The sequence below is a fragment of the Mustela putorius genome, unplaced genomic scaffold, assembly GCF_011764305.1.
Source record: "Mustela putorius furo isolate JIRA1106 unplaced genomic scaffold, ASM1176430v1.1 tig00003913_pilon_pilon_pilon, whole genome shotgun sequence".
In the NCBI taxonomy this organism is placed as follows: Eukaryota; Metazoa; Chordata; class Mammalia; order Carnivora; family Mustelidae; genus Mustela; species Mustela putorius.
The window spans coordinates 9691223-9718746 of record NW_025422060.1 but is presented as its reverse complement, the minus strand read 5'-3'; the positions used below and the strand labels follow the sequence as shown (position 1 = coordinate 9718746).

At 42.8% G+C, this 27524-nt stretch overlaps 1 protein-coding gene across 6 annotated transcripts in view; it reads left to right on the top strand.

The window, feature by feature from the left end:
* FAM107B (family with sequence similarity 107 member B) overlaps window positions 1-27524 on the top strand; it is a 75375-nt gene that overhangs the window by 32441 nt on the left and 15410 nt on the right. For 2 of the 6 annotated variants that reach the window (XM_045069172.1, XM_045069173.1), the window contains exon 2: window positions 3640-3783. The exons of 1 other annotated variant lie outside the window; for it this stretch is intronic. The gene's annotated coding sequence lies outside the window, so the exon portion shown is untranslated. Of the gene's footprint in view, window positions 1-3639; window positions 3784-15618; window positions 15902-17482; window positions 17551-27524 lie in introns of those variants that run through there. 3 more of the 6 variants (XM_045069171.1, XM_013047020.2, XM_045069174.1) reach the window with 3 other exon arrangements.

Sequence of the window (27524 nt, the reverse complement as noted above, 5' to 3'; positions counted from 1 at the left end):
CCCACCAACAGTGTAGGAGGGTTCCTCTTTCTCCGCATCCTCGTCAGCATCTGTCATTTCCTGACTTGTTGATTTTAGCCATTCTGACTGGTGTGAGGTGATAACGCATCGTGGTTTTGATTTGTATTTCCCTGATGCCGAGTGATATGGAGCACTTTTTCATGTGTCTGTTGGCCATCTGGATGTCTTCTTTGCAGAAATGTCTGTTCATGTCCTCTGCCCATTTCTTGATTGGATTATTTGTTCTTTGGGTGTTGAGTTTGCTAAGTTCTTTATAGATTTTGGACACTAGTCCTTTATCTGATATGTTGTTTGCAAATATCTTCTCCCATTCTGTCAGTTGTCTTTTGATTTTGTTCACTGTTTCCTTTGCTGTGCAAAAGCTTTTGATCTTGATGAAATCCCAATAGTTCATTTTTGCCCTTGCTTCCCTTGCCTTTGGCGATGTTCCTAGGAAGATGTTGCTGCAGCTGAGGTCGAAGAGGTTGCTGCCTGTGTTCTCCTCAAGGATTTTGATGGATTCTTTTCACACATTGAGGTCCTTCATCCATTTTGAGTCTATTTTCGTGTGTGGTGTAAGGAAATGGTCCAATTTCATTTTTCTGCATGTGGCTGTCCAATTTTCCCAGCACCATTTATTGAAGAGGCTGTCTTTTTTCCATTGGACATTCTTTCCTGCTTTGTCGAAGATTAGTTGACCATAGAGTTGAGAGTCTATTTCTGGGTTCTCTATTCTGTTCCATTGATCTATGTGTCTGTTTTTGTGCCAGTACCATGCTGTCTTGATGATGACAGCTTTGTAATAGAGCTTGAAGTCCGGGATTGTGATGCCACCAACGTTGGCTTTCTTTTTCAATATCCCTTTAGCTATTCGAGGTCTTTTCTGGTTCCATATAAATTTTAGAATTATTTGTTCCATTTCTTTGAAAAAGATGGATGGTACTTTGATAGGAATTGCATTAAATGTGTAGATTGCTTTAGGTAGCATAGACATTTTCATAATATTTATTCTTCCAATCCAGGAGCATGGAACATTTTTCCATTTCTTTGTGTCTTCCTCAATTTCTTTCATGAGTACTTTATAGTTTTCTGAGTATAGATTCTGTGTCTCTTTGGTTAGGTTTATTCCTAGGTATCTTATGGTTTTGGGTGCAATTGTAAATGGGATTGACTCCTTAATTTCCCTTTCTTCTGTCTTGCTGTTGGTGTAGAGAAATGCAACTGATTTCTGTGCATTGATTTTATATCCTGACACTTTACTGAATTCCTGTATAAGTTCTAGCAGTTTTGGAGTGGAGTCTTTTGGGTTTTCCACATATAGTATCATATCATCTGCGAAGAGTGATAATTTGACTTCTTCTTTGCCGATTTGGATGCCTTTAATTTCCTTTTGTTGTCTTATTGCTGAGGCTAGGACCTCTAGTACTATGTTGAATAGCAGTGGTGATATTTAATGATTATTTTTAATGAAAAATAACTATTTTCCAACACCTTCCCCTCCCCAGAAACATTTAATGAGAAGAGTGGTAGCGTTTCCCATGTCTGCGATCTGTTTCATAACCAGCTTTAATAGAAAGTAGTTGAATTCTCTTGTCTGCTTCGCCCTGCAGTGTGTTGACAGGTTGGGTGGAAGTGTGCAAAAACTCTAGTCTTGCACAGATGTGCCATTGCGAAAGGGAGGAGCATTGAAATAACCTTTTCAGATAATTGTGGGTATTCTTCTTTGATACTACATTAAAACATGACTAGTGGTAGTTTTTTAGAGGTTATGCACAGTGTAGATTCTGCAGCCATAACATGGATCTCAACAGAGTCTGTTACTTTAAAATTCATTAATGTATCTTGCATTCTCAATAGGACAGAAGAGGGATGGTTAAGTCAGTTACCAGACATCTGTGTAGTGGAATATTATGCAACCATATTTAAACAGTGTTTTGTCACAGATTAAGTGCTTACCATTGTAATAAATTATCTAATGATCCTAATTTTGCTAAAGATTGAAGAGGAGTATGTATTAATTGAAAGGAAAATATAGAAAAATATAGGTATGTTTAGTGATGGATGTCATGGATGACATTTCATTTTTCTTTTTTTTTTTTTACGTTTATTTATTTATTTATTTATTTGACAGACAGAGATTACAAGTAGGCAGAGAAGCAGGCAGGGAAAGAGAGGAGACAGCAGGTTCCCTGCTGAGCAGAGAGCCCAATGCGGGGTTAGATCCCAGGACCCTGGGATCATGACCTGAGCCGAAGGCAGAGGCTTTAGCCCACTGAGCCACCCAGGTGCCCCGATATTTCATTTTCTTTATACATTTATGTATTTTCCAAGTTTTCTACAATCTGCACATTGCTTCTAAAAATAAATTGTTGGAAGGAAAAATAAGTTGTTGTTGCTGTTGTTTTTAAGAGAGAATAAATATATCTGTTAAACTGTTTCCCTTATCCCAAAGCCAACTTTTACAAGAAGAACCCCAATATTTCCAGTTGGGAGTGGTAGCAAGATCCATTTCTTCCCCCTTAAATTTTTGTTGATTTGACAGACTAAAATAACCTTTCTTTGACTGTTTTAAGCCTCAGAACTTTGCCTTTTTATTTCAGTGGCAGTTAATTGGTTTATTAGAGAAACTTGATTCAGGAATTATTCAAGAAAAGTATTGGTCGTTGAACTATATAGCAGAGGCATGATTTGCCTTTTCTCATTTCTGTTACACTTCAGGCGAACACTATTTCTTATCTTGTAGAATGGCAAAAGCATCTTGTCCTAGGTGATTGAGCTACTCTCACAGTTTAGAAATATCCTGGAAATCAGCATGTAATTAACCTCTCATTTACTGCCTTGGAGTAGTTTGTCAGTGTTGGTGTTTGTCGCATTTTTGTCTTTATGGTTTTATGGCTAGAAGTTGAAGCGGCTTCAGAGAAATAGAGGTCAGCCCACCTCTGGGGATTAGTTCCCTGCGTGCCCCTGGATTTAGAAAGGATGTTTGCTCACTATTATGTCCCTGACACTGTATTGTCCTAAAATATTGCTGCTTTAAGGCTTTTTGTCCTCAGTCTGTGGACAGCAATCCAAATCTGCTGACGGTCTGTTTTTCTGAAAATGGAGGATCTCATCCTGTTGGCATTTTTTGTTTTATGTTTCTTATGATATAATTAAGTGATTATTAAGATGTCTCCAGAAGCTACAATACATCCATAAAGCAGGAAATTAGCAGTTTTGCATTCTCCACTTATCATCTTAAATATGAGAACATCCCTTTGATATTTCCAGCTGAGCGTACAGTTCTGTGGCTTTAGTTAATATGTTTCTGACGTGCAGTGTTTGCATTCTCTCCCAAGACTATTTACTAAGGCACAGCTCGCTTTGAAGTGTAAACTGTGATGGGAAGCTACTTAATTGCATATTCTAATACTGTTTTACATTAAAAAACCATCCTATCCTCTGCCTAAAATGGTTAAGAATATTCTACTTGGGGGCATCCCTAATGGTTAAAGCCATCATTAAGTTTAGAAATACTCTGATTTCCATCAGATTTTTGGAGTTGAATATTTTGGAGGGCAGGGAATGCTCTCCAAATATATAGGGTGCTTTCTTCACCTTAATATCAAAACCTCTCTTTCCACTGAATTTATTTTTCAGATCTGACCTCATCTTTTGTGTAATAGACCAGACTTGGAAGGATCTGCAGATTCCAAGTAAGGAAGGAGGACTGTTATTATCACTGTGTTACCAAAACCATCAGCTTTGTAACCTGCAGGGGCGCTTTACCCCCACCTACCTGTGGTATGTCCCATACTCTTGTTCCTGACTGCTTTCCCATCTCACCTGGCACCTGCTCCCGCTCCCCAGGCTTCCTGGCTGTCTAGTCTCAGCTTCTGCCCCTGCCTGTGCCTTTACCTGGAGTGGAACTCTTCCCCACATAGCAGCCTGGCTGGCTCCCTCACTTCATTCATTCAGCTCTTTGCTCAAATACCACTCAGGTGTCTGCTCTCAGTCTGCAGTCTTCCCCAAACACCGGAAATGGCACCGCCTGTTTCCTTACCTGTGTGTGTTTACCATGGTACTTCCTTCCTGTCTGATAAATCCATACCTTCCTGTTCGCTTGCCCACTGCTTGCCTGCCCCCCCTCCCCCCATATAGACTTCATCAGGGCAGGGGCTTTGTTTCCTTTGCTGCTCCTTCCACACGGTTTGGGATAGTGTCTGGCGCTTAATACGTGAAATAAAAACTTGATGAATTAACGGATGAATGAACTCACCAGCTTCTCTTTTGGGGGCTGCTATGAACAGATTGTATTTGCTTTCCAGGTGTCATAGCTCCTTTGAAAGACAGGGAACGAAAGGCTTGCTGTGTTATACCTTGATTCAAACTGCCAAACACCGTGCCTGACAAACAGTTGACAGTCACATGTTATGGAACAAAAGGACACGTGGACGGCCAGATAGTTGTTTGTTTATGCTCCTGTCTATCCGTTGCTCCCAGCACACCAGTGTGCTTGGCAGACGGTGAAGATGGAGCTTGAGAAAGCCCAGGAGGTTGGTGGGAGGCATTTTTGATTTTCAAATTTGTAAATATTTGCATTCTGGCATACTTCGACTTGATTTTTTAATGGTCGGAATGGGAGGATTAGGAACCACTTTGATGAGGTTCTTGTTGAAAATAACTGTGTGTCAGATATTTATGATAGGCTGAATCAGAGTTAATGACAGTGGTTTCCTCTGTGTGCCTGAAAGAGTTTGCATCTGTGCCTTACTCCTTCTCAGCGTCATGCCACACCTGTCTTCCAGTGTCCTGGGTAAACCACACCTCGTTGCAGAGCTCCGTGTTGAGCTGTTCCTCCCGCCTTCTTTCCTGCCACTTGCCTGATGAGTCCTCCTGGTTTCAGTCAGGCCGGTGTCTTTATTACTTCTCCCCTGTCTGGGCCCTTGGTGCTCCTTCAAACATCCTGCTTGGTCATTGCTGACTCTGCCTGGCCAAACCCTTTGCTCAAGGCTTGCTTCTGAGGTGCTCACACTGACTAGTCTCTGTCCCTTCCTTCTGTACAGTTTAGCTCCGAATCAGTGTGTGATATTAATATGTTCTGTATCTTGCTAATTTTTTACAAAAAAGACGAAACACTTTTAAGGGGACTCCTGTCGATCTTTTATATCCCCCAAGCGTAGGATAGGCAATGAAAAAAAGAGAAAATACGAGACCTAGGATATTGATGGGAGAAGCTTGACTTGGACCATTCCGGTCACACTGTCTGAGGATGTGGGGGCACATCAGCGCACAGAGGAAATCAGGTTTGAGTGTCTGGATCCAGGCTTTGAACAGAGCCATGTGGGGGGTGGGGCCTGGCCTGCCATTGAAGCGCAGCACGACGCGATGGACACGTATCCGAGGACGGAACAAGGAGCTGGGGGCTCAAAGGACTTGAGGTCAGGAAGACTGATGGAAATTGCTTGGGGGAATCTTTTTTAGCTGCCCTCCTTTTTTTTAATACCGTAACTTAAATCTCTTCCATGTGACTTTACCAGAATGGAAGCTCCTTGAGGGCCAGTCTGCCATGTGGTCTGCCCTATGTCTCTGGCACTCAGGGCTGAGACCAGAGGTAGTCAGGGAAGAAGAGATAAATGGATGATCGGTATAGGTGGTTGCTCTTGGAGATGGGACTGAGAGGAGACGTGTGGGCTCACTGGTTCTTGCACTCCCGACCAGCATTTCCTCTTTACGTGGTTATGTTGTGGCCCAGACCCTGTTGTAGGTGTCGCTGAACATGGTGGGTTCCCCTTTCAGTTCTCTACTGGAGCTAGACGCTGGTGTTTTGTTTTGTTTTGTTTTAAGATTTTTTATTTTATTTGACAGAGAGAGAGAGATCACAAGTAGGTAGAGAGGCAGGCAGAGAGAGAGGCAGAAGCAGGCTCCCCACCAAGCAGAGAGCCCGACTTGGGGCTCTGTCCCAGGACCCTGAGCTCATGACCTGAGCCGAAGGCAGAAGCTTAAACCCACCGAGCCATCCAGGCGCCCCTGGTGTTGTGTTTTGAAGTTCCACAGGTGGTTCGGATGTGCAAGCCAGGGGTATAAACCACAGCTGTGGAGCGTTTGAAGGAAGATGGAGGTTCACGCAGCCCAAGTGGTTCTCATGTAAATAACCAGTATCAGCGTGGCCTGTTGGGGGATGTGTTCTTTTGCTGTTCTTTTCTTGGAGCCATACAACTCAGTAGTTGAAGGGATTTCCTCCCCCTCCCCTCGCTCATCTTCCTCTGCTGCTTTGGGCTTCCTTTCACATTTAGCTCCTAGCAGCTTAAGAATTCAAGCTCCTTGGGCACACTTTTATTATACCTGGCAGAACATATTATTAAGGTGTTGAAGTGTTTTTAAAAATTCAGCACCAACGTGTAGGTGGCCTCCAGCTGCAAACACTGGATTTAGCATCTCCCTGCTCAGTGCCCCTCCTGTAGCCCAGTTTTCCAGTTCTCCCTGTAGCTCGCCCCAGAAGTACAGCTGTGAGCAGCCTGGACTCTGAGTTCAGAAACGGAGGACGATAGATAGGAAAACTGCCATCAGGTGAGTGGTTGCTGGTTGGCCGGCTTGATTTCATTATCATCCTGGACATTTTCCTGTCGACATTTTCACCTAATTTTGGTCATTTTCAAGCTGTGTAATAATTCAAACTGTACTTTGTGAACAAGTAACCTTTTATGCTATGCATTTGAGCATCTCTAGGAAGGTCAAGGGAGTTATTTGCCTCTTCTTACACCTCAGGATGAAATAGTTTAGGTGACTTATTTACCGTCTGACTTGAAAAAGCTAGAGAGAGCGAACTGGAGTTTGGAAAGAGATTTGCATGTTTGCATGTGATTGTGTGCTCAACACTCATATGCGTGCACAGGCTGGGGCAGAAAGGAGTTACGGACTGTGTGATGAATTCCAAAGCATGGAGATGCATAAAGCGGAGGTTCAGGGAAGTAGGAGGCGCTGGCAACGGGGAAGGCAAGCTGGAGGAATTAGGATAGAATTAGCTGGACTGACGCCGGGTGGGTCAAAAGATGACTTGTCTTTTTTCCCTTAAAAACTTAATAAAGAAATAATGGCCTGGTTCCAAAAGGAGAAGAGACAGCTCTGCCTTGTCTCCCTTTCTTTCCCATGGGGGTGGACTGCTCTAGGAGGGACAGAAGATGGAGCAGTAGAGGAGGCCAAGTTCCGGCAGCACTCCACCCAGCTGACCCACCTTTTCTTGTTATGTGACCTTGAGCTAGTTACCAGGTCACTGTGCATCAGCTCCTGCTCTGTCAGGAGGCATGAGAAGACCTCTCTCATGGAACTGCCATGAAGGTTACACGAGATGAAATACAGTGTTTCACTGGTGTCTGGAACATTTATTCAGTAGCTCATAGGAGGAGGAGTATTTCTATGGATTACCTGAGATTCAACCATCACTGATAATACCGTTTCTATTACAGATTTCAAATGCTTTTTTTATTCCCATTTAAATCAGAAGATTGCAGGAGAGCACAGACCCGACCAAGGGTGGGTGTTTAGTAGGGAGAAATTCATTTAGCCCAGTGAATTGTTTTGTTTTATTTTTGCACCATAACCAATTTAGGACAAATAAAAATGTTTATGGGCTCCATCTCTTCCGATGCAAAATTTATTGAGATATTGAATCACTTTAACAAATGATAATTGAGCATTTAGTATATTTTAAGCCCTGGAGTTAGAGTGGTGTACAAGAGAAATGGCCCCAGGCCCTCAGGTAGCTCCGTATCTAGAAGGGATTATCATCGAATAACATGTATCCAGCAATAAATGAGGAGTTCCAGACTGTGAGAGTGGGACACAAGCTCAGGACAGAGACTGAGAGTGGAGGGACCCCGGTTCAATGGGGTGCTCTGGGAAGATGATGTCTGGGTAGAGATGAAAAGGGCGAGGATGAGCCATTGTAGGGAGAGGCTGGGGATGGGTTGGGAGGGAGTGCTCTGGGGTGTGAAGCCCCGCCAGGTGAGACACCCAGGATGGCCAGTGTGGCTGGAGTGTGGGGAGCAAGGGCAGGGGAGAGACTGGTGTGTGAGGAGTTGGCCAGGGTCCACTCAGGTAGGGAGTTAGGGCCGCTGCCAGGGGTTCAGAGAAGGTATTGTGCCAGGGACCTGACCTAATTTACATTTTAAGATAATTTCCCGGGAAGAAAGTCCATTCTTAGTGCAGGTGTCCTGCTTTGATGTTCGTCTTCTTAATAAAGAAAATGCTGGTACTGCCTTTTTTTAGCCACGGAACTGTTAGTATGTGGGTATTCTGCAAAGTGGCAGGGCCAGCCAGACCAGTGGCTGTGGCCCAGACACAGCCTACAGAGTCCTTTGGAGAAGGACTCATGGTAGGTTGCTAATTAAGCTGGGGGTTCTGTATGGCTTTGTTGTGTCAAGAGCAGAGCTCTCCCAGTCAGGGCTGCGACTGAGGAGAATGTTGTGACCTGGCTGGTATCTGGCATGCTGAGCGCTGACTGGTGTATTTCCTTCTTCAGTCCCAGCGTCCTGTTTGAGCCAAGAACAATGCAGAAACTCTGTGATCAGCACTTGGAGATCTGTGCTTGGGGAGGAGTAATCAGGGACTTCTTGATTGTGGATCTCTGATATCAAATTACCACTTTCAAATCAGTCAGTTCTGATGACACACCAGGACTCTCAGGAAGGCCATTTTAAGTCATTGTTATTAATCAAATAGTGTTTTTGTTGTTGTTTGTTTACGCTGAGAATTGAGAAAGGCACGTAAAGGTCTGTTACCTCAGTTTGCTTTCTCTTGCTGCCTAATCACCTCTGACTGTTGAAAGCCCCAAGGAGGCAACGAAGGGCTCCCTCTTGCCTTCATACTCAAGCTTTAATAACCATTCCTATGGGTCAGAGATTTTAAAATATCTCTAATAAGGGTCACCCTACTAGTTGTATTATAGCTGCAGATGGGTAAAGAAACGATTTCTCTTGTTTCCCATTTTTGTGGATGGGCCAGTGTGTGTGGCTTTGAAAGACCTGTGTCATGGAGCCTGTGTTACCCAGTGCAGTGTGTGTGTGTGTGTGTGTGCGCGCGCGCGCGTGTGTGCGCGCATGTGTGCATATGCATGCAAGGGAGTCTCAGGTTTAGTTCAGACTGTCCTGACTAATGAGAACCTCCGATCTCCTGGTTGGGGCTCACAGGTGAGGAAACTCATCCCAAGAGGCATGGTCATTTTCTGAATGCACAGAGCCTGTGAGGTGACAGGGAATAGGACCTGGCATTTCTTAGGCTTGGGCCTGTGCCCTCTGACAAAGCATGTTTAGTTAATTGTAAAGGAAAGGGTCAGTAACAGATGCAATGAGGAAATAATGTCCAGTAATCCCAAGTCACAGTCGAATCTCTCTATCTCTGCAGTGAACCATTTTAAGAGAAAACAAAATTTGTTTTTTACTAGTGAGGTGGAAATAAAATTTATTTTAAAACAAGCATGAAAGGCAAAATAAAAACTAGATTAAAGACAAAGTCTAGGATACTTTGTGTGTTTATTTTATAATCAGGCATTTAATTATAACCAGTAGGATTGACATTAGTGATTCTAAGCTGACAGTGTCATTCGGTACTTCATTTAATTAAAATAGTAGATGTATTTGTAAACTACTTTTATTAGATAATATTATTTAATCTGGCAGTTAGTCCCATAGTTAATTTTTTTCCAGTCTAAAAATAAACATTGTATCTCTAGAGATTATGAAATAGCTTATAGTAACAATGTCTTGTTTTCTAAACATTCATAAGTTCATTTTATGGTATTCATGCTTCTCGGTGCTTTTTTTTTCCAAGTCAGACTTACTGGTTGTATTCTTCCTTGGTTTGGCAAGCTAATGATATCTTAATACTTGGAAGGTGGTTTTTATAATAAGTAGTGATAGATGTATAATGGGAAACAAAGAGGTAAATTGCTAACCACCAATCGGAGCAAGTCTTGTTGTCTGCTGTTGCTACAACAACTAACAGTTGTGTCTGACACTGGTGGCTAACTTGTTCTACCATAGAAGCATATACTCACATTGTTACTCTTGGTTGTAAAAAAAAAAAAAAGAAAAAAAGGCCTGATTCAGTAATTGGGTGCTGGTGTATTATTGGCATGTCTTTCAACAACTTGGTTCAGTTAACTTGATTGCTGTGTTTTGGTTAGGTCCATTAAACAGCCTGGGAGTGCCTCTGTTTACCCACTTTTTGTGTGTGAGGAAGTGAAGGGGATGGCATTTGCCAACTAATGTGAACAGGAAAGAAAGGGAGAATGTAACCCTATTTTGAAAAATTCTGTCAACACTTATTAGCTACTACTTGGTACTGGTACTTCCTGTTTCCAAAACTGATGTTAATGCAATCCAGCTTTGCATTGTGAAGTGGTTTATTGCCCTCAGCAGAATTCCTGGCATATTTGAGGCCCTGCCCTCTAATTTCTGCCAGATCCCCAAGCCACAACTGGCCCAGTCCGTCCCACTCCAGCACTGCCGCCGAGGCTCCCTCCTGCCTTCATTCTCTTGCTGGTAGAGATCTTCCTTGCGTAACCCCCAAGATCATTCCAGCACACCCTCTGTGGCTCTCTGCCTGTCATGGTCTTGGCTTTGAATTAAGCCTGACAACTTCGCCCTCTTACAAACATGAGCTACCTCCCTTCCTTCCTTCAGTAAATATACTCATGATAGGGCTTATATTACTCTCCCCTTCTTCAGTACATATTTCCTTAGGTCAGTGAAAGGTATGTGTGTGGGAGGTGTGTCTAAGGGGTGGGGCAGAGAGAGGGTAGAAGAAAAAAAGATAAAGTTTGTGACTCTGAACAGGTGAAGTTGGCTTACCCGAGACACTGTGCCCTGTGAGGGTGGCAGCTGTGTCACTGGATCTGGGAGGTGATGAGTCCCTATCTTACAAGCCAGAGGTTTTAATTCACATAGCAGCCCTTATAGGGAAGGACAAGGAAACCAGGGCTCAGAAGGCAACCCCTGCAAAGGTTTTGGGATTCCTTGGGCTGAGTTTGAATTCTGGCCTTCCTGTGACTAATTGTATGAAATTGGACAAGCTTCCTAGTCTCTCTCTGGCCCTCAGAGCCTACCTCAGAGTGTTGTGAAAATTCAGTGAGTTGATGGGTGCGCACATTTAGGACTGTGCCCTGCCCACAGCTAATATTTATTGAATGATTATTTTAAGTGCTATTATTGTTGAACTAAGGTCAGATGGCTAATGTGTGGTGGAGCTGGGTTTCAGTTTCTCAGACGATAAAGCTTAAGCCCCACTACTGTTCCATACTGCCCTTATGTTACCCTCTCTCTGTTGACCAGGAAGAAAAATAGATCAATTTTAATTTCTCCCATATATTTTTCTGCCCAGTTTTCTGTGTGTTGGGGCTAAATTGCCTTTGTCTGGTTCCAGGTACCTGAGACTAGAGCCCTTCCTCTTATTCATTGTTGACTTTAGCTCCCTGGGTGGAATTTTTGTTCTGCTTCTTAAAAGATTATGCAAATAGAATGATTATTTTGGTATTAAGAACATTATCTGAGTTACACTGTCATTTCTTTAAAAAAAATAGGCAAATGCCATTCAAGTTGGTTTTAAATATTGATGTTTTGTATCTATAATTTCCTGGATAGAGAATTACAGAAACTGCTTTTTAAAAAATACTTTAAGAAGAGGAGGGGTGCCTGGTTGGCTCAGTTGGTTAAGCATCTGCCTTTGGCTTAGGTCATGATCTCAGGGTCCTGGGATCAAGCCCCCAGGTCTGGCTGTGTGCTTAACGGAGCCTGCTTCCCTCTCCCCCTCCCCCACCCATTCATGTTCTCCCTCTCTCAAATAAAATCTTTAAAAAATAATGAAGTCTATAAAAATATTTTAAGAAGGGAAAAATGAAGTACTTCCTAGGTCACCTCTTTCCCCACATTCTGTCATAAGTGTGGAAAAAGACCTAGCAACAGAATTCTCTAGGTAATCTTTAATTTGTATTCCTTTACTCATTCACACACAGAAGGATTTGAGGTTATTCTTCAGTGACTGGAGTAAGAATAGTTTAAAGATTAGGTGGAAGAGAGGTGATGACTGTAGTATCAGCAATACTAGCCCAAATAACACTTTTTAAAAGGTAATGGATTTTAAGTGTTTTCTATTTGGAAGGGATGATGACAGTTGGCATACAGCAGATCATCCTATTTACATTTCTGTTGCAAATTTTCAGGTGCTTTCCCATCTTCAGAGTGCTGCTAAGTTATTGTGGCAAGTTTAAATAAATGAATCAGAGCAGGATTTCTCAGGCTGCATCCATTAGTGGGTCATGAAATCAAATCAGTGGGTCACAGCCAGCATTACAAAAAAAAAGAAAGAAACAAAGCAAATATCACAGTGTACAGCATATAGTAAAGATGGCTTCTTCTGGAAACTTCTGCTTTAGCTAATTTTAGTGCGGGTGTTTATTGGGTCACTGAGTGTAAAGAGGATTACAGACAGAAGTTTGAAAGCCATTGATCCGAGGTATTTTAGAAAGTTTATCAACTTTAGAGCAAGTCTGAGGGTGCATAGAAGGGAAGTGTTTATAATTATCTTTAACATTGATTTTTGTATATTACTGGATATAAGGAAATTTAAGAATGGTAACAGATCTTTTCTAGAACTATTATATTGTATAAAGTGGAAAGAAGGTTTAGAACTTTAATTCTGAAGATTCACAGATGAAATTAGGAAAATAAAGTTGTTAGTGTCCTTCCTAATTACTATGTCACATGTACCATTGTGTGTGTGTAGATTTTGTACTATAAACTGAATTTTTAAATCTGAGGTAAATTTCACTCTCAAATACTTGGCATCTTGTTCAATTTGACATTTGTAAGATTATAAACTAAAGAGTATTTATTTCTAGATTTTCTTCTTTGAGTCCTGAATTGCCTTGAAAAATTTTTTTTAAAGAATCATTTCATTTTTCGTAGCCCTTTGGCCACATTTAACTTTGAATACTTAATCTAAGTAGGTAAAACTGTACTATCCTTATTAAGCTTTTCAGATTAGCTTTTTTTAAAGGCATAAAGGAAGTAGTTAGCTGTCATGGTACATCTGTAATTTCTTGTTAGGGAATGATTTTATGATTGTTTTTCTGGAAGTAATTAATATTTCCTTTATAACCAGCTGTAAGTAAAAGACAACTTTTCATTATGAATGTGTTGACATGTCATGTGTCCTTGCCCTTTTCATTTAATTAAATTATAGTAGCTGCTATTTGTGTGGATTTTAAAACATATTGTTAAAGTTCTGAACTTTTTGACAGGAGCTGTGAGAGAAGTCAAAGCTGATGGGAAGTTTCTGGATGTTGAGTTCTTGAGAATGAACCCTCTTGCAACAAGAGAAATGAAAACATATAAAACTTGAGTAACTGCAGGGAGAGAGAAGCAGAGTTCTCCCATTTTATATGGAACTAGTGTTGGGCTGAGTGTTTACTGTTACTGACCTGCCCTGTTCTTTTACTTAATCACTTTTGCTGCTATAGAATTTAAGTGGCCTAATGGTGGCAAGATTGGGGAAACCCATCATTTGACTGTAGTGTTATTGGGTAGTAATAGATTGGATTGAAATGCCAGAATGACTAGCCTGAGGGAGGGTATGTTGGGACTTGGGGCACAAGTCCTCACCCCTGGTGGCTGAGGCCATGAGGGTTATAGACAAAGTGGTAGGTGGTTTGCATTCTTGCATAGGGGGAAGAAGGAGTGATTCACTTTGAGATAGAACTTATCTGAGGGTGAAAGCTACAAAGTAAGTAGGAGGCTATTGGAGTAGTTTACAAATTGCTCTTGAGAGCATCCTGTTTGAATGAAAATGAATAAAATCTCTCAACTTCTATAGGATCTGGATTATGAATTGCCTATCTATTCCTCACTACTAAAATTTAAGTGCATATCTCTCTAAGACCTCTATTCCAGAAATACATGTATTTTTGAAATCTTGAATATTTTCTGAAACAGTGAGTATTCTTTCTATTCCAGTAAGAATGAAGGCATTTACACTTTTTAGACGTTGTGGCACCTCAGGTCTGTTCCTTTAAATGTGGGCTACTTGTTTTTAAGCTTTCATTTTCCTGTGTTGCTGGTTTGCCAAATGAGTGGCTGTTGTTTTTTCCCATTCTCATTTTGAAAGTTTCCCTCGGCCTGTTACTGTACATAGAGATAGACAAAGCTTCAGTGTAGCCCTGCGGGAGGCTGAGTGTGTCTCTGAGATGGGTGACTGCAGTAATGTCTTGTGGGAAGTAAGATGCTTCCTGAAGCTGGGGGCACCATGTTTTGTTTGTCTGTGACTCCGCACACCACAGCTGTGGAAATAGCAAGGTCTGGTGTCTTAGAATGACAGGTATCTGGAGGGATCTGCTTTAATGTGCAGAGTTCAAGCAGAGAAAGATACCAGTCAGAGTAGTTGACTCCCTTGTTCCAGGGTCCACACCCACTACAGACATGTTTACATTTGAACTCCCAAACTGGCCCCCTCACCCCCCACCCACCGTTTGAAAAGCGAGGTTATGTGTAGATGGAAAAACTAAGGATAAAAGCGTTTCCATTAAAAAGTCTCCTATCTTTGGTTGTTGCAGCTCTTACTGCCTGTGCTGTGAGGGCTACACACTTCCAAGAAATGATTGTTGCTAGGGTTTCCCTTTCAGCTTTGGAGCCAAGGTCGGAAAGTAGCTAAATGACCTCACCCAGAGGGGTCCAGCGAGCCTCTTGTCAGGAGTTTGGAGTGCCTTTGAAGACAGTTGCATTGAGGATATGTCTTAACTCGGCTGCCATAATGAAATACTTAAAACATAACGGAATAGTTGGTGCCTTTTTTTTTTTTTTTTTTTTTTTTTTTTTTTTTTTTTTTAAAGATTTTATTTATCTATTTGACAGAGAGAAACCACAAGTAGTCGGAGAGGCAGGCAGAGAGAGAGAGAGGGAAGCAGGCTCTCCGCTGAGCAGAGAGCCCGATGCGGGACTCGATCCCAGGACCCCGAGATCATGACCTGAGCCGAAGGCAGCGGCTCAACCCACTGAGCCACCCAGGCGCCCCTAGTTGGTGCCTTTTTGAGACAGAGCACAGTGAGCAGGGGGAGGGACAGAAAGAGAGGAGGGGGAGGTGGGAGCGAGCCCCAGCAAGCTCTGCATGGGGCTCAATCCCACAACCCTGAGATCATGACTTGAGCCAAAATCAAGAATCTGATGCCTAACCAACTGAGCCACCCAGGAGCCCCCATAGTTGTGGGGGGGGGGGCGCATTGTGTGGCTATTCAACAGTAGACATTTTTCTCCTATAGCTGGCAGTCCAACATCAGGATGCTGGCTGATTTGGTTCCTGGTGAGGACTGTCTTCCTGCCTTGCTGCCTTCTTACTGCCCTTACATGGTGGGGGAAAGGAGAGCTCTGTTGTCTCTTGGTCTTTCAAGGACACTAATCTCACCATGGGGTCTCACCCTTATGACCTCATGTAATCACCTCACAAAGGTGCCATTACACTGGGAGATAGGACTTTACCATTATGAATGGGGAGGGGGGAGAGTCAGTCATAACAGTCTGAGTGTGACAAAAGTGACAGAATTGAGTGTCCCCTCGACAGCCCCTACTCTCAGCTCCTCCTTGCTGGAGTGCCTTTTTCCATTTTCCCAGCTTCCTTTGTGTCTCTGGTGATCACATGACACGGTTCTGGCCAATCAGATGCAAGCAGCCCCCCCCCATCACCTGGGGCTTCTGGGAGTGACTTCCCCCAGACAGAGGGAGAGACGACTTAGTCGGGGGCGACCTGTCCAGCTGCCTTTCCTCTGGGAGCTGCTGTATGGAGCTGCTGAGGCAGGGCACGACAGCAAGAGCCAAGGGCCCTGGTAACACCGCGGAGCTCTGAAGCAGCCCGGGAACATCTGACGCCAGGTTCTTGTGTGAGTTACAAACGAGCGCCTGCCGTTTCAGCTGCGTCTAGTCAGGTGCCATCATATGTGTCCCAGAGTGTCCTCACTGATGTGTGGAGTCGGCATGGAGAACCTGGAGTCGGAGGGAGGAGTCTTGAGAGGAACCCAGCTCTGAGACTTGCCTGTGCTTGTCACCCTCCAGACGTGATACCACATTGTATTGACCATGTGTACTTGTGTCCCCCGCCGGCTGTGAGCTCGGCATGCGGGACCGCACCACTCCTCTCGGGATCTTTTGGGCCTAAGCTGAGGGAGGGACATGGCCACTGTTGAAGTCCACGGGGGGAAACGCCTGACTGTGGTCTTGCTGGCTGCAGTGGGCTTAATATTCCCATCTTGGTTTTGGTGACTTCCAAAACAAGACCAGCTTAATGCTGTTGTTCACCGAAAACCCATGAGGTAACCTGAAAAGTGAGTGGGGGAAAACAGACTTTAATTAAAAGTACCTGGGCTGTGTAAATAGCTGCTCTCTGGGGTTTAGTTAGAGCCAGACAGTCCTCTGAAGAACCAGACGGAGACATAGCGCCATTTTTATCATGGAAGCAAAAATCAAATAAAAGTCAACTTATATTCTTATAATTATGAAGCATTTTAGCCATTTAGAAAATACACATAATTGTAACCATCGTTTTTGGCATGAGGTTCTCTTTTCTTTTTTTTCTGAGAGTGAAAAATGAAATTTTCCGGACAAACTGTATCTGTGAAAGGGTAAGTTGAGTGAGTGGAAGCCAGAGCACGTTCTTTCATAGAAACAAATCTGTTTGACGCACAGTATGGCTGAAATTGAGCAGATTTGCGAGGAAAATGATAAGATGACTGGCTGTCATTTTATCAGTAAGGAAGCAGACCAAGAAAAGTGATGTTAGTTTGTAGGCTTTTTATTTGAGGTTCTTGCTACCCTACAAGATGTTACTGGTAACTTATTAAGACAAAAGTGTGTTGAATCCCATCAGCCAGCAACAACCAGGAGCAGGTGGAGTCAGACCCAAGTGTGGTTCATTTGGTTTGCTGTCATAGGTGAACATAGCTCAGAAGAATGTTGAGATTCTGTTCGAAAGCAGAGTCGGGATGGTGCTTGAGCTGGGTGTTCCGAAGGTGGGATTGGAGGAGTGGGGACCTGGGTTGGATGTGGTCCGGAAGCAGGCACAGTTCAGTGATGGGGAATACTAACAATATTTATCTAGGAGGCAAGAGATGAATGTGACGTTAGAGCTGTCATTTAGTAAAAAGTTAGCAGTCACACCTTTTAGTGCCATCAGAGAGACGTCTTGTCATTTTCTTGGTGGCATTGTGGGCTCGTCTGTACCCATTCTGAGCATTCTTTATGTTCTGGTGGCAGTATTGGGGACGTCTAGGAAAGTTGGTCTTTACTTCTCTAGTTGCCAGTAGGACTGATTTTCACTTTTCCAGTAGTTTTTTTAAATTTAATTTTATCCTGCATCCTGATGCTTGAAGAGGGGCAGCTTGGGAATAAAAGCTGGTAGCGTTCTTTTTTGAACTTGAATTTTGTTGAATATGAAATGGTGTAATATAAAAATGTGTTACATGCAGATTTTGAAGTAATGTAGAATCTGGAAGAGTAAAAGAAATTGATCAAGAGTTGCATCATTTCAAAAATGGTAAGCCATTGTAAATGTACAATGTTTTATGAAGTATGTGTCTGGGCCTGCCACGTGACAGCTCACCAAGAAGTTTGTCAATGGTGGTGCCAGTGATAGTTCCCAAACACCCCGTCCCAACTGGTAGCTTTGTAACAGAAGTGCTGAAACCAAACGAAGAAGACAGACCAGTAGGTGGGACGCATCACACTGTTCATTTAGGGGAAAGAGCACGGAGTATACTTCCAAACATGAGTTCATCTGGAGAGGCTCTAGAGCAAAGTGGTTAAGAGTGTGGACTTGAGCTACCTGGGTGATGCTGCCCACTTATTAGCCTTTTAACCCTAGGTGAATTACCCACCTTCTCTAGGCCTCAGTGTCTCTGGCCCTCCAATGGGGTGAATTTCAATATCTTAACCTCAGAGGCTGTGTGGCATACAGTGAGCATGAGAACAGGCTGCTGGGCCTGACCCCCGGCCATTCTGATTCAGGAGCTCTCAGGCTGGGCATTTGTATTTAGCAAGTTCCATGGTGGTACTGATGGAGCTGGGCCTTGCACAGCATTTTGAATAGCTTTTGTACGTGCAGACACCCGTACTAGAACATAGGGGGCATACTGTTTTGATAGGATACTGGTATTTTTCTCCTATTTGGTGCATGGTGAGTATTTCCCTTTTTATTATTTAAAAAATCATGTTTAAGCCACATTGTAACCCAGTATTAGATATTTAAGTGCTTTCCTTTTTTTTTTCCCACCATCATAGGTTGTAGATAAATGTTCTTATACAATATATTCTTGTCTGCATCTCTGATTATCATCTTGGAGTAAATTCCTAGAAGTGAATTTATTATGTTTTGCCACAGACTGCTAGCACATTCTTCAGAAAGAATGCAGCAAAAATTTATCTTCTGACAAGTGGCCCATGAGAGTTGATACTGATTTTCTAAATAAACGGGAATGAGGAGAAAAAACTGTCATTAACATCATAAAACTTTTAGGTATTTGAGATTTGGTGGGAATAAGCAAGAAGAATATCTATGGATTTATAAAGACAAAGATGTATAAAGAGAAACTAGGTGGGGAGTAAGAGGGTGAACTGTGCCATGATTCTAAGGTCGTTTTTAGGTTTATAGGATTCAGGTGAATTTATTCAATTATGGTGCGATATATATTTGATATAGGAGACTGTGCAAGGAGGAATAAATAGTTTTTTATTTACCCTATATGGTACATGTGTGTTTCTTCACTATGATATCTAGGAGCGCCCCCCCCCTGGATTTGGAGTTTGGGTTTAATCAAGTCTGGTCCATGCTCCATTCCTAGGTACATGTCTCTAGCTGTGGGCCAAGCAGTTGAGATTCTTTTAGGGGGACTTGGAGTGAAGGTGGCTGCATCTGGAGGTATTCAGTATCACTACCAGAAAACCTATTCACTATAGATTTCATTTGGAGAAGTCCATGGTTCTTGGGAACAGGGGTGAGTTGGAATGGAGACCAAGTTGGGGGATATGTGGGGAATATCAGAGGAACACCTTCCCCGGTCCATCTGGCTCTAATGATGGAGCCAAGCTCTGCATCCCTTGGCTCTAAGCCCCTGTGGTTGGGAGCAACAGATAAGCTGGACTCTTCTGTATTATCAGAATGTTAGAACTAGTAAGGGATCTCAAGGGTCATCTGGTCCAGCCTTCTCTTTTTACAGATAAGGAAGTTAAATAATTTATTATTTTCAATTAAACTTCATCTCATAAGTTTTTAAAATCCGATAGTGAACCCTGGAACAGAATTGGCTGGTTATTCTTTCCTTGTTCTGGGAGATGTAAGCTTTTGAGAACTGAAGCCACCAAATGATAGACAATAAAGCCAATGACAGGGGCGACTTTGGTCCTGTGGCTCAGTCATGGGACACTGAACTGATTGAAAGTCAAACCTGTGCTACCCCTAAGTCACAGGAGCATCACTTGTGCCTCTCTTCAGATATGTACACTCTTGTATGGTCCCCAAGGGCTTCAAAGTAACCGTGGCTATAGGGTAGCTCTCTTCTAGTACCGGCCCCATGTAGTCCAAGATTGGCATGTACTGGTTTTCTTTGTACAATTCAGAAAAGCGTTTTTTTCCCTTCCCTTTTAGTAAACACGTGTGACAAGTGCTTCTTTTTAAAAACAACAGCTGCTCTGAACACAAACCATGCGTACTACCACTGGGTGACACTGTTAGACCACAGAACAGTCTTCTTTGGGAAAAGCAAGGGTCCTTGAACTTCAGATCTCATCAGGGTACTTTATGTACGAGAAAGAAGCTCAGAGTCACTTAAATGGTCCTGTATCAAATGCTATTTGATGAGTGTAATTTATCTGTCTAAGGCAATTTTAAGGATGTTGACTTTAAAGTAATCAATTATTAAAGAAATCTGATAATTGACTGCATTTCAGTTGCTTAGAAGTTTATGCAAATTAATTGACTGCATATTAATGAAATGCTAATTACCTCATGGGAATTTTAATGTAAGCCAACGTACTAATATTTATTTCTCACCAGACAGCATTTCGAGTTATCTTTTTGTGGCAAAAGACTCATTGCTTACACATAACATTTAATGTTAGGGACGTCAAGTGAATGTTTTATTGGGTCATGTTGTTGAAGAAGGAGCATAATCTGCTGGTTTAGAAAAATGGACATTTGGTTCCCTGTACTGATCTGTATCAAGAGAAGATACTTGCCTAGAACTCATTCTGGGCTCCTTCAAAATCAAATGAGGGTGAGAATGTGTTCAAAGCAAAGGTTGGCCTCCCCCCCCCGCACCTCCCCTGTTTGCTCCCTTTTGTAAATCTGAGCTCTATACTTCACTTGACCTGTGTATCACCTGGCCAGTTTTAGTTAAACAATATGTGGAAAGCACGTGGAGATGTTTCTGGGGATGAGAAGTAAGAGTCAGGCTTTTCCTTTGTGAGCTTAATGTGATGAATAAGAAAACTTCAAATATGGGTTTGCTTGTTTGTTTTTAAATATTTTATTTATTTGACAGAGAGGGACACAGCAAGAGAGGGAACACAAGCAAGGGGAATGAGAGAGGAAAAAGCAGGCTCCCTGCAGGGCTTGAACCCAGGCCCCTGGGATCATGACCCGAGCTGAAGGCAGACGCTTAATGACGGAGCTTGGGATTTGGCTGGGGTGCAGCTAGGTTAGAGAGAAGAGTGAGGGGGAGGAGTAGAGGACAGTGACGAGACAGCTGCTCAGTCCCGAGTCTGAAGAATGAAAGCGTGGACTAGGATTATAGCAGTGGCAGTGGGTGATGGTCTCAAGGACATTTATCATGAGAAAGAAGGGCTGACTGTTCGATTACGCATCAAGGCTGAGGCTGGGGACATTGCAGAGATAGTATTAGTTTGCAGAGATAGTATTAGTATTAGTCTTAGCATGGCCGATGGCAGATAAGGAGGTTAAGGGAAGGCTACAGCATTATTTCTACCGTGGAAGAATGGTGTGTGTGGTGTCCTCTCTGTTGGTATTGAAAAACAATGATTTCAACTTAAATTTGCCTGCGGTCGTTTCCACTAGAATATAAAGGGTCCGCTCTCTCCTTTTTAGTGTTCTATCCTTATCTGGCCCATAGGGGGCACTCAGTGAACAAACCAGTGAGGTTGAGCTCAACTTTAAACACGTTGCTTCAGTCGGCGCTTGGAGTTTTTGACCTGGAGCTTGGGAAGAAAGGAACAATCTTCATGTACACCTTAGAAATGGCTCATATAGCAGAAAGGCCAAAGGGCATGTGGGGGTCACCAAAGGCAAGAGGATAGGGCTAGGGACCCGTTTCTGGAGAACAGGGAGAGAGAGTGGGAGGGAAGAAGATGCCTGGGCAGACAGGTAAGGGAGAAGCAGGAGAGTATTGTCCAAGGGGCTGGCTCTCACACTGAAGAGAAGGGAGAAGCCGAGGAGTAGAAGCCGTCTACTGCACAGAATTTGTTTTCTGTGATCTGTTAGTGAGTGGTGGCTTTTGGTCCTTGGCTGCCCCACAGATCACCGTCCTCATGAACAGACCTCAGGGCCAGAGCACAGGACCTCTTACCTGAAAGAACATCGGATTGGCCCTGTGGCACAGTCAGCCCAGTGGATAGCCCTGATGAGGCAAATTTCTCAGGTTGAAATATCTCTGGATTAGAACTTGAGCCCAACCATTTTCTTTTACTTACTTGGTTGAGAAAGCACTCTGTGCTTTTGTGCTTCAGGTAGGACTAAGTTACTGGGACATGCAGAGCCCAGAAACATAGCAGGGTATGTTCTATGTGTCACTACCCTTGGCGGTGACGCCAATCATTTGGTTGTCCCTTTCCTTTCAGGTGCATGCTGCTCTTGGCCAGGGCTGAGCAGCATTCCCCTCCCCACCCCCAAACATTCACTGCTCACTGAAGTAGGGTAGTACTGCAGGCCACCAGGGAATTCTAGAATCTGCCCTGGAGGTACAGGGAGGGAATGTGCAGAATTCAGGTCTTACCTGAAGGGCTATCGGAGGTTAAGCAAATTGCGAACGTCATAAGGTTGTCTTGATGTTTGAAGAGTTTTAACTCTTTATATTGGCCAATTAGGAGATATTATGTTTTTATAAATCCCTTATTTTTATATAATTGCTCTGTGCTCAGAATAGTTATTTGCAACAGATTACTGAGAAATTAGGGAGAAATGACCACCCAATTCTACAGATAAGAAGACTGAGGCATAGAGATTGGGAAATTATCATGCTGCAAGCTCCATTCTGTGCTTTGGCCTTGTCTATCAGGGATTTTCATCACTCCCCTCCATCCTCTCCCCCCTCCCATGTCCCTCTCTCACCTAAGTCCAAATTGTAAAGTCAGGCAGAGTAGAGACCATGACTGGGTTTATCCATTAAACTTCGTCTAAACTAGTGTACTTGTAGCACATAGCCATCCCTTTTCACTTTGAGAGGACGTTAGTTAATTGGAGAGGTAGATTGATGAACTCATTTGTTGGAACTATTTAACTGTCTAATTTATTGAGTGACTGCTGCAGGGGCAGGTACAGTGTTATGGTGGATGTTTTCCCTAAGTTTTCTTTTATGCTTCCAACCACTCTGCAAATGTAGACCTGTGAACTCTGATTCACAATTGAGGACATTAAGACCCAGGTTAAATAATTAATACAAAATCACATAACCACTGAATGACATAACCAGGATTCTAATCCAGGACAGGTGGTCTTCAAGTCTGGTCTTCTTTTCCATTATACTGTATTACTTCTCATGGACTGAATGAACAAAGTTTAAAGTGAATAAAATAACAGAAATCTAATAATGTAGCAGCAACCAAATGATCTCTAGATAGTAATTTTAATAGCTATTTAATCTGTACCATATTTAACCCAGTATACCGTAGATACAAGGAAGGGTATTAAGCCAAAAAACTGTACCGATTGGTGAACTTGTAGTGAACAAGTCTGTATAAACAGAACCTACATCAGGAAACAGAACATTATCAGCACCTGAAAAGTTTCCTCTATCCCCTTCCTCTCCCAGCCCACTCCCAAGATGCCCTTTATCCTGACTTCTAACACAAAAATTGGTTTCACCTGAACATTGTTTATGTGGAATCATCCAGTATGGACTCTTTCGTGTCTGGCTTCCTTTGCTCAGTACTGTATTTGTGAGACTCAGCCTTGCAGTTGCTGGCCTTTCATTCCCATTTCTGCACAGTATTCCGGTGTCCGTGTACCGCAATGTATTTATCCAGCCTTCTGATAATGGACATTTGGGTCACTTCCAACACGAAGCTATTAAGAATAGCACTACTGTGAACAGGCTTATAAAAACCTTTGTGTGTTTTCAGGAAAATGTGTCTGTCCTGCCTTCTATCCTCGCTTTAATGTGATCTTCTCCAAGATGTTTTTAGTTTGGTGCTCTAAAGCTTTGATGTTAGAAAGCTTCTAAAATCTTTTCAAGACAGAGAAAATCACCCTGTTAAAGTGAAATGCAGTTCTTCCCCCCCCCCCCCCCCCCTTATCCCAGTCCAGAAGAATGGAGTGCTCAAAGAGCATCCCTTTGGAATCAGACCCAAGTTCAAATTTTAGTCCTGTTCTTTAGTAGCTGTATGACCCAGTACAGCAATAACAGGGTTATTGTTACTAATTGTTATTTATTGCCAGTGACAGTGCAAATAAATGACATCTACCAAAAGGTCATGATTTCTAGTCACTGCCTTTGGTATACATTTCACATATATTCTTCCTAACCACCTAAGAGATAATCTGCCATTCTTTTTTTTTTTTTTTTAAACTAGTGTGTTAACTTGCTCAAAGACAGACTTAAAGAATTTAGACCCATTCCATGTGATCTGGAATCCCGGTTCTTGAAGCTGAGCCTCCTTTGTAGGCCACAGGGAAAAATAACCACCCACCTCCTAGGGCCTCATCGAGGTTTAAATGATGGGGAGAAGCTTAGGTACACCTTCTACGGCAGATACATAGGGACTCCAAAACAGATTTCTTTCGTGGCATATCTGTGCTTTCAGTGTGTACTTCTGCTAACAGTGCTGAGGGCCAGGATGAGGCAACCCTGCTCTTGTGGTGGTTGTGAAAATGGGCACCTAGTTGTTTGTGGGGCTGTCGCCACCTTCTGGTTGGTCTCGCTTCAGCCAGGCCAGCTTAGCTTTGATAACCGTCTGTGCTGTCTTCCTGACGTTTCTTGCCTCCTTTCCCATGTTCTAAATATAAAATATGTGCCTTTTTTATATAAAAATACATTTTTATGGAATGAAGAAACCGATGAGAAAATGAGTTTGGTATTTTCCCAAGGGCGTCACCGTTTGGCATTTGTACAGCAGCATGTTTGCAGCCAGTTTATTGAGAGCCTGAAGCGGCGGCCGTAGTGGAGCGGGCAGAGCGGAAAAAGCAGTGCTTCTGTGCTTGAGCAGATGGCTCTGGGGGCCGCCATTTCTAAGCCTTAGTTTAACTTTGTGGCCACAGAGCTCCTCTGGGCTCTCCTCTAATGCCTTTGGTTACTGGATGGCATCACTGACCCTAATGAATCTGTAGGTTCACCTCAGGGCTAGGCAATTCAGGGATTTGTCAGTGAAATCTTTGGCTGTTGGGGAACAATTCTTGTCTTAACTCACACTCTACTCTTTCAGCTTTCTCCTCACGGCTCACTGCCCATCTGGGAATGGTGGCTGCTGAGGGCAGGCTTGACCCAGGTCTAGAGTTGGCCTGCTGGCAATCTCAAGTGATTGGGCTCTTGCAGAGTATTGTCAGAGGGTAGCTAGAATCTCTTGGAGCCAGCCTGAGAAAAACCGCTCCTAAAGAATGCTTTGGAGGGGCACCTGAGTGGCTCAGTGGGTTAAGCCTCTGTGTTCGGCTCAGATCATGATCCCCGGGTCCTGGGATCAAGCCCCGCATCAGGTTCTCTGCTCAGCAGGGAGCTTGCTTCCTCCTCTCTCTCTGCCTGCCTCTCTGCCTACTTGTGATTTCTGTCTGTCAAATAAATAAATAAAATCTTAAAAAAAAAAAAAAAGAATGCTTTGAAATTACTTTTAACTTGCCAGAAGTATTTGTAGCACTTCAGAAGTTTGTTTCACTTTGATTGGTTATAGTACACCCATAACCTATAGGACACATGTATACATTGCCATATTTGAGGTATTGTTTAAACAGCTTCAATTATTAGTGCTGCTAGGTGGAATTGGATTTTAGGCAAACATTAAACTCAGCATAATCTCTAAATTTGATTTTTAAATCTCATAAGATTAGGTTTTAAATTTTATCTTTCTGATATAGAAACATGTACATGAAATATTGGTGCCCATAACAGTATGATGAGGAAACTGCAATATGATGCAAGAAATATTTGTTTTATTAGTCTTGTTGTGAGATGTTTCTGTGGGAATATTTACCTCTGAAAAGCAATCAACACAGGTTGCCTGGAATAGGCATGGAGTAGGCCTGAAATCTATCTTTGATAGGGAAAACAATGAAAAACAAGGACTCCAAATCCATGATGTTAGAATTTCTTGTCCTCTGGGATAGCGGAGTTTAATGATGACTTATGTTGATTTGCAGACATTAAAGGCAGAATTCTCATCAGGTGATCTTTTTCAGTGCATGCTGTTTGGGCTTGTGGCCTCAAAGGTTCTTCAGGCTCTTATCTAATGCCTTTGGTACCAGATTGTGTCACTGTCTGCTCCTGGCCCAAGATTGAGTTTTTACTAAGATGTATTTAGTATTAGTATATGTCTAAGATGCAATTCAGTGTTATTATTCAAATTCTTAAACTATTTTAATGCGATCCCTCCTCAGAGCAGCAAAAAAGTCCCCTTGCTGTCTGGCTATTTCTTGCTATCCCCTACACTCTGACTAAGCCATTCAGAACTCCATGTAGCACCTTAAAGGTGTGATAGACCTTTTTACACTTTTCAAAAGGTTCTTAATAATTGCAGCTTGAATGGGTCTTAGAACCATTGGATGTTATCAGTGAGAAGGGCTGTGGGTCATTTAGTTGTACTCCTATGTTTTTGAAGAAATCGAGGCTTAGAGAGGCGAACTTTTTGTATGTCAGGTTTCTCAGACCTCTAAATAAACTCTGTAATGGTGTTGGTCACATAGTTCATCTAATAAGCTTTGATTTATTGAGTTCCCACAGACATGCCAGAAATTGTAGAGAGTACTGAAATCTACATTTCAACCAGTTTTTTAACATTCAGTTTAACAGAGGGGAGAATAGGGAGTTAGGGAACTTAAGCTTTATCCAAGATATCAAGCCAGTTTTATTTCTCCTTTATCGACGTGAAACTTTAAAAAAAATTACTAGTTTATTTAATCGGGGGAATGAAATGACACAAATTGTCTTCATGTTTATTTCTGGAAGAATGTAGTAATAATAATACCCACATGCTAAGAACTTTTCCTGCCAGACAGTCTGTCTCGTGTGTTCTGTCAGGCTTCTGGATTACCTGATGCTCAGAGAGGAAACCCTGACCTCCCAATTCCCACTTTCAGCTTGGTACACACACTTTGTTGCTAGGACTTCGGATAGCTCAAGGGCTCCCTCTACTGGTAGCTAACCCAGGACTCTCTTTATTAATTTGAGTACTAATTATTGACCCAGTCCAGGGAGTCTGAGGAATGAGAATATAGAACAGGTAAGTTCTTTGCAGTGAAGATATGACGATTTACAGACATATTGCTGGAACAGAAGGTGGGGTTAGGTGAGTACTAGGAAAAGGGGAACAGAGAAAATTCTTCTGTTGTTGAGAAGTCAGAGGGTTCAGTCACCACTGGGAAATTAGGAAAGGTGGCGTGGAAGATTTGACATTTGTCTGGATCTGAAAGGATGAGTGAAATCTAGCTGTGTAGCAATCCAGGGATAGGGCAGGAAGAGGATAAGCATCTTGGCTGAGGGAATGGTGTTGGCAAAGGCATGCTGGCGAGGAAGGTAGGGAAATGCGAAAATCTGGGGAAGCAGTGAGTATTCATTTCAGTTTAATTGGAGGATAGGATCTATGAAATGGAAAAGTTCCCTTGGGATCAGGATGGCATTTTCCAGCCTTGGTAATGATGAGGAAGATGGTTGGCAGAGCGAAGGAAGTTGAATAAGAAGGTTATTTAGGTTCCTTACGTTGGTCATGCCTCCAGGGTGGAAAGTCACTGAGAAGTGGCCAGAATACGGATTCCAGATACTTCAGCAGCCACTGCCACGAGTACTGGAGATTCACAGAGATTGCTCCTTGCCAGTTCATCCCCTTCATCCTAAGTGATCTTTTCCCAGGCTCCAGCATGGTCTACTTCATGAGGAGCTACATAGACTCATTTAGTCTGGTTCACAGGCAAGCATCAGAGTTCCACTTGACTCAGGCTGAGGGCCTTCCGTGCCCCTTCTCCCAGCCCCAGTTGTGAAGAAGGGCAAACCGGTGAGAAAGAATTGAAGCAGCACAACTCCTCCTGCCCCCACCCTCCTGCTCCGGTGTCTGCCTCAGTCCAGCAGGAGACACACTACCACC